Source organism: Miniopterus schreibersii (assembly GCF_964146895.1).
Source record: "Miniopterus schreibersii genome assembly, chromosome: 4".
Classification (NCBI taxonomy): domain Eukaryota; kingdom Metazoa; phylum Chordata; class Mammalia; order Chiroptera; family Miniopteridae; genus Miniopterus; species Miniopterus schreibersii.
Window position 1 is genome coordinate 44,075,197 of NC_138105.1, and position 8,076 is coordinate 44,083,272.

Consider the following 8,076-nt stretch of genomic DNA (forward strand, 5'->3'; position numbering starts at 1 on the left):
GAGCCAAGATAACTCTGACTTACTGCCTTTGGAAGCTTAAGAAGCTGGTAGACATTGTACCCTTTTCTTCAGGAACAGTGATGCAGGACCTTCAGCTCTTTCCATGGTCTTGGCATCAACTAGCAACCAGGAATTTCATTAATCCGATACAGTTCCAAAGCCCACAGGCCTCCTAATTTATCTGGGCTCTTTAAATAGTGGTGATTGTTCCCTGGTCATTCTGGACCAGGTTTGACTTAATACACCAAATTGGAGTAACATAGGTCAAAGACATTTATCCCACACACCTCAGATCCCAAAAGATGAGGCACCAGGCATGAGCAGATTGAACTATGAGCAACTGAATCGTTTCCTTTATTGAGAGGATGGTAGAATGAGTGCCATCGAGGGGAGTCATCCCCTAACACTTCTTTAGAGTCAGCAAAATCATACTGCTTTCCCAAATTTTCTTTATATGTCTCCCTTTTCTCTATTAGAATGAGAAACTTCTTAATTTAGGACCACAAAGGGAAAATTATAATTATGACCTATGAGGCACTTGCCTCAAAGCCAGTAGTAACATAAATACTGGTGATACTGAGAGTATTTTTAATTTTTTTTTTTTTTTTGGCCAGGTCTTAGGATGAGTTTGCATTTTCTCTTAACCCTTACCACAAATGTATACATTAGGAACTACTAAAAAGTTGTTAAAACTGAGGAGTAGAAAGGTTAAGTCCTCTTTCCGGTCACACAGCTAGTGAACAGTGAGCCAGGATTCAAACTCAGGGCTTTCCAACTCCTAATCCCATGCTCTTAATCACAAGGTAGGGATAAAACAAAATAAGCAAACAAAATGTGAACAGACTCACAAACACGGGTAGTGCTCTAGGGTTGGGGGCTGGTAAAAGAGGTGAAGGGATTGAGAAGTACAAATCGGTAGTTACAAAATAGTCATGGGGATGTAAAATACAGCATAGAAAATATACTTAACAGTATCGTAACAACTATGTATGGTGCCAGGTGGGTGCTGGAAATATTGAGGGTGACACTTCGTAAAGTATATAGTCGTTTAACCACTATGCCGTGCACCTGAATCTAATACAAAATAATATTGAAAGTAAACTGCAAAAGAAAAAGAAAAATTATAAAAAGAAAGGAATAAAACAGATCTTATACCTATTTTGATTCATCAGAATGCAAATATTTAGTTTTAAAATGCCTTATCCATTCATGAATTTTCCTAAGACCTAGAATTCAAGAGTCAATAGTTTGTCTTTTTATGATAAGCAAATTGAATGTCTATTAACTTTTTTCACAACAAAGATATTAAATATAAATTTTCTCAAAAATTATAAGAGCCATGGAAGCAGGAGGACACCAAGGCTTCTCTGATAGCATCGCCTCCCCAGATGGCCACCGCCTGCTTATCAGTGCTCCCGAGCCATGTTTGTCTTTGAGTCTCTCCTATTGCTTTGCAAATGGAATGCTTTCAACAAATGTTTGTTAAATTAGTGGATTGGTATTGCTGTAAGTACTACATGGTTGAAAATATAGAGAAACAACAAGCATTGATATCTTTTGAAAAGATAACATGATGTGTGCTTTTATTTTAATTGAGAGTATTTTTGTTATTTCTTACATATATAATGTTTGATCATTGTTAAAAGATAGAAAATAGTGATGTGTTTTTTAGAGAATGTATGTTTATATACGCATAGTAATATGGGCTTATACTAGTGCACTGCTTTTAATTTTTAAATTTCTCATTTGATAGCCTATCAGCTGCTGCTCAATTAAAAACAAACTTTCTAAATAATATCTAATATTATAAGGCTAGTCTGAAAACTTCTCACAGTCTATTTTTGCTGTAGTTTTCTGGAGAGAAATATGTAAAATCAGGTCTAAACCTCCCTGTGAAATAGTTTAAAGGTTTTACTAATGCCAATAAAATATTCTTGCCTCAGAATCAACAAGGCATCTCAAAAATGAGATTTTTTTCACATGTAATATGTACGTAGTAGGTTTATGCAAAAATTCTATTGGTAAATAGCCAAACAAAACACAGTACCTTCATTATGAATGCAGGAAAAACTAAGAAAAATAAACAATCCTTGAAAAACCCATAAACATGGTGCTCAGGCATACACACACACACACACACACACACACACACACAGTCTCATTAACTTCAAACCATAAGAAATTAATTACAGATTCACTGCTAATGAACATATGGGGTAAGTGCTGACACTCAACTGGTTTCAGTTCAGTGATCGCAGAAACAAAGCAATGCTCACAGACGGATGGCGGGGGAAACGTCAGCGAGTGGGGGCCAGGAAGCTAGATTCCTTCATGACTATGGAAAACAGTTCCAAAAGATTCAGACAGAGGAAAACGAGCTCCGACACCCATCCTGTTCTGAATATCAGCAGACCTTCTCCATCACTACCACCTGCCAGAAGAAGCTGAAATGCCTGAGGAGGAAGATTGGGCACAGACAGGGGAGAGGGCAGGCAGAGAGGCACTGGCAAGGAGCTCTGGCTCCAGAGCAAAGAGATACATACATACCTACCCCCTAAAAAAGAAGAAAGAAAAAGGAGAGAAAAAGAGAGAGAGAAATATGGTGTCTCAAAAGAAGAGTCATGAGCTAGAATCAGACAGGTCTGTGTCCAAAGAGGTTGTGAGTTAAGTTCAAGGGTGATTCACTTAGTGATCTCGGGGAAGTTAAGCTGATGAGACTACATGCCCTTCTCCACTTAAATGTGCTGACAGTTTGAAACACCCTCGTTGAAGATGCAGATCGTGAACACACTTGTCTTTTAATAAGCTGGGCGACATGTCAAACTCAGAGGAAACCACACGAGCAGAATCAACACCACTTTGTTTTCCGGAATCTTACCTCGCTGAAAACGAGATGGGTAGTTTGGGCTCCCTATCTACTAGCAGGATGTAAAAGCAAGTGACACCACCTATGTTACTCGGGATGAACAAATTCTTGTCCTATTTCCAGTCATGTCCAGAATCATCAGTTCATTATTCAGCACCTGTGATACATGCATTACATATTCATGATTAAACACTTATCAATTTATATCAGTGGTTCCTCCTATTGAATCTGCTTTCCTAATTCTTACTCATCTCTGTTTAGATCCATTGAAAATGGCTTAATTTATCTATGAGACGGGACAATCCTAAACATTTTGTGCCTATGTACATTACCTATCTTCTTACTTACAGTTACTTTAAAGAAATTATTCTCTAGATCTTTTAACTTCTTTGGAATCAGGTCCCTTTAATATTCTTCCTAGTTCTAGTATCCATCAGCTTATAAAACATCTAACTCTATGCTGATGAAGATTTTCAGCTTAATATGGATACTTAATATGGGTACTAATAACCAGATACTAACTTAGCTTCTGGTTAAGATTTCCATCTTCCCATCTGTCAGGGCTTTACCAATCTTTAAAAAAAATTAGACACTGATTTTTAATTATAAATAAAGTTTGGCAATAATAATAATTAGAGAATCTAATTTATCATACAAATCTGTATTTTTTACCAGATTTTACATAAAATCATGCCTAGGAAACCTTAATTTAAATAATGTAAGTGGATACTAAATAAGAAAACATGATGAATTCCATATGACCCTTTAACAGGCAGTGGGAACCTTTATTCTCCTGCATATAGAAAATAAATACAGCTCTAGCTAATGAACTTCCCAACTAAATATTCCCATGCACAAAATAGTATAGTGATATATAGCTCACTATGATACTAAATAGGTACACCTTTTACAAATTTCAATGAAAAGTTCTGATTGAAGGGGTGTTTAATCATTCCTTTGCTGAGGCTGAGACAGTATGGTATGATAATAGAGGGTATGGCCTTTAAAATTTAACTGCTTGCATTTAAATCCCAACTTTTCCACTTGCCAACTAAGCAACTGTGGCTCTGTTCCCTTTTATGTAAAATGAGAAAAAACTAGTTATTTGGGGGGAAAATTATTTTCAGAGCAAGCACTAAAGGAATGCTGGTATCATTAGTTTGATAAATGATTTGAAAGGGAAACAACTTGTTCTGGAAAGAGAGGTGTGTGAGAGGATTGGGTGGGGATGTCTAGGAAGGAAAATTGGACTTCGCAGCCTCTAAGATATGGAGGTCGTTGTCTCCTTTTTTGCACAGTTCATGGATTTTATCATCAAGCTCACTGTGCGCATTAGAGGGACATGGGACTAAAGAGAACTCTTGAATTAAAGAGAATATCCCAGTTGGGTTACTTTTCCACTTGAAGATCTATTTAGACATGTTATCTAATCTTTGCAATCAAAGAAAGGAAGGTACCAATTATTTATTTTTTTTATTCTTCTTCTATGTTGCATTTTATAGGTTTTTTTAACTTGTCATGAACAGCAAAAATTGATATGCTCTCTCTTTCAGCTCCCTACCCTTTCCTGGCTCTCCTCCCATCACTTTGGGTGTTTCTTCTGCCTCCTACATGGTGTCCTCTTTCACTCACCTCAGTTTCTGTGCTCAGTTTTTTTCTCTTTTAATTATTCTCTCTGAGAAATATTCACCCCCTTATCATTATCTACCATGTAAAATTTAAATTCTCCAATATCACACATCCAGCTGCCTTCTAACATCCTCTGGATGTCTCACCAAGAGTTCAACATTGACATTTCTAAAATGAAATGTTATTTTCACATCCCAAATCTGTTCCACATCCCAAATCTGAGGGATAGCCTGCCATCCATCCATTCATTAGCCCAAGCAAGAAACTTGCTAGTTATCCTTCTTTCCTATCACTCCCTAACCCCAGTCATCTCACTGTCAATCAAGTTCTAAGAGTAATGTCTTAACGCCCTCCCAGCCTTTCAATCTTCAGTTCTCCTAATTTGACTTTTCATTATTTCTTCTCCAAATCACTAACTATGTTAATGTACTGATCATCTCCAGGTGTTTTTCTTTTCTTTTCCTCCTTTTCTAAAAAAAATATATTTTTATTGATTTCAGAGATAAGAAATGAGAGGGAGAGAGAGATAGAAACATCAACGAAGAGAAATAGTCATTGATCTGCTGCCTCCTGCACGCCCGCGACTGGAGATCGAGCCCGCAGCCAGGGCATGTGCCCTGACGGGGAATTGAACCGTGATCTCCTGGATCCTAGGTCAACGCTCAACTGCCACGCCCAGTTGGGCAGGTGTTTCTCTTTTCTTAGTGTTTTCCATTCCATAGTCTAAGAGATGAATTCCTTATTCACATCACTCCCCTGTTTAAAATCTGTCTATTCATACATTCAATCAACAAGTATTTATTCAGCATCACTAGGTGCCAGGCCCTGCTCTAGGTCCCAGGGCACTATGATGACCATGCTCTTTCCTTAATGCTCTACACAGATAATTTAAAAGTATATATATGCACACACATATATATGTGTGTGCATTTGTACATACATATATCTATATCTATGATGTTATATCTATGATGTGTCTACCAGTATATAGGTCTTACAATAAAGATATATCTATGCATATATTATATTTATACATGGGCTGATATATGCATATATTATATAATATAATGTATATATTTATATATGTATATATTGTATATACAGTGTATATATTAATATATATGTATATATGTATAATAGACATATAAGAGCATGAAAGCTGCCAAAGATTTCAATTTCCATTTAGAAATGCATTAAAAATATTCTTGTCTTACTTGTATAATCATTCACTCACCTTTTCAGCAACTATTCTCTGGTGTCTTTTGAATGCCTTCATGATAAAATTCAAACTCATTAGTATTACATACAAGTGCCTTCCTGATCTTATATCTGCCTCTCTCTATGGCTACATTTTCTGCCCCTCTTTCATATATCTTCTCTATTCCAATCACAAGTTTTGTGTGCACTATAATCTCGTCTCCTGCCTGAAATTTGGCATGTCTTCCCCCTTCTACTAGGACTATCCTTTCTTGCCTTACTCAGGGAAACTGAAACTCACTTATTCAGAGTAATGTGTCTTGACCCACTGCAACTTCCAGGCTGTTAGAGACCCTCACTGAACATAAATCTGTCTCGCCAACAATCCAATTGCATGATAATTGTTAATGTGCTGATCTGCACTGTGAACTCCCTAACACATCCCCACCATATACGCTTTCTTACACAATGGCTGGCACACAGTAGCAATTCGTAAGTGTCTTTTGAAGGAATAAGTGGCAGAATGAATAAGTTAACTACTCCATAAGCACTTAGGTCACACGCTTGCAGAGCTATTCAGAGCTTTGTTGAACAAAATTCTTTCATGTCTTTTCTTCTAGAGAGTTCTGGAAGGGTGGCCTAAAGGTACTATAAAAAGTTTTCCTAAATTGAGAATCAATTTAGCAGCAAAACCAACTAAATTCCAACAAAATGACCATCTTTAAAAGTATCTAAAAATGTATCTAACAACAACAAAAAGAATACCAAAAGCAGTAGGATCAAAAAAGGTGATCAAACTTTTTTTCTTAGACCTCTCTTATGATACAGCTTTTTGTAGTAAACCTTTTTATTTTTTCCTCAAGATTTTATTGTCACATAATTAAACAAAATATGAAGCTTAGAACCAGATCACTTGGCCCTTTCTCTTATCTCCTCCCAGTTCAAATTGCTTGCATCTCTCAGGAGTCAGCACTCTCTTAGATCTGCGGTTGGGCTCCAGGCATTCAAGCCTCCGCACAATCTTTGTAGTTCCAGCCGTTTGGTGGAAGATGGTCTCAGTCCGCCCACCACAGCCACTCTGCCACCTGCTGTAGCGCTGCTTTCCCTGCACTTACAGAGAATCCTTGCCCTTCTTCTTCTGTGTTACTTTATGGGGTTGGTGTTTGCCACACTCCTTGCAGAAAGTCGGGAGGGTTTTAGGAACGTTCACCATGTTTGCTGGAGCTCTATGGGCATGGAAAGGAGAGGCAGGCCCATCCCTTCTGGTTTCATTTCACTTGAAGGGCAGCTGGCCTCGATATTCATTCTTGAAATCTCCTTTACTTTATCTGCCTGCGGTTCTGAGAACTGATGAGATCTCTGGGTTCTTCGTGTCCACTCTCCCTCACATTTTTCTTAAAAATGGGAGTATAGGCTTACCTTGGAGATATTGAAGGATAGGTTCCATAGCACCCAAGTAAAGCAAGTATAGTACTAAAGCAAGTTGTAATCTTTTTGCTGGTGGAGCATCTTGCCTTCAATTTGTTCAAACAAACAAACAAACACAACATTTGTGAGGTGCAATAAAGCAAAGCGCAATAAAATGAGGTATGTCTGTGTCCTGAAAGCACCAAATATTAAAAACTGGTGTTGCTGTTGAGACGAATCTCCTCTGTCCAAACAATCTGAAAACAGTGAATGATACAATCAGTTTGCAGGTGTTGTAACAGTAGCTCCCTGACTGGTGTGTCTGTTAGAGTCTCATTCAGGTCACACAACAATCTTCAGCTTCAGAACCTTCCAGGGAGCCTTCATAGATACACCTACCTTGCTTTTTTGACCATTTCCCAAAAAGTCTGACTTGAAAACATTAGGATTCTTGAAATAAAGGGTTATTTAACATCACCAGCTTCTAAAAGTCTGAGTCTATTGCACATAATGCTTAGCATAGTGAGTGTGCTTGAAAATGCTTTGTTGTGAAGCAATAAATATATGAATCCTAGAATGAAGATTATTACCTCATGCAGGAAATGGAAAAATTTATATATGCGCTTATATATAATTTTATGTATAAGATATTACATATGTAGCTATCTATCTAAAGCCAGATGACCAAACAGCATAAATAATATATGGGTTAAAATTCAATCTGACTTGAAACAATTATGTAATGTTCTGAAATCTCTTAAAGTTATAGGGAAGTTGAATTTCCATTAGTAAGGCTCTTCTGTATGCTGCATTGTTCATTAATTGTTGCTTGGAGATTGAGTACGAAGTAATGGATTCTATGGTACTTACATAATATTTTACATTTGTAAAGTGCTTTGCAATTGTGTGACAGTTAAATGTTAAGTGGCCTTATATCCATAATAGATGAGAATAAAAAATCCCTTTATTCAGAAGGA

The 8,076-nt window shown here is 37.1% G+C and overlaps 1 pseudogene across 1 annotated transcript; it reads right to left on the reverse strand.

Moving 5' to 3' along the window:
• Positions 1 to 6,590: 6,590 nt before the first annotated feature.
• LOC308556682 (large ribosomal subunit protein eL42 pseudogene) lies at positions 6,591 to 6,905 on the reverse strand (annotated as a pseudogene). The gene has a single exon. The product of its transcript is annotated as a large ribosomal subunit protein eL42 pseudogene (transcript).
• Positions 6,906 to 8,076: the final 1,171 nt, after the last annotated feature.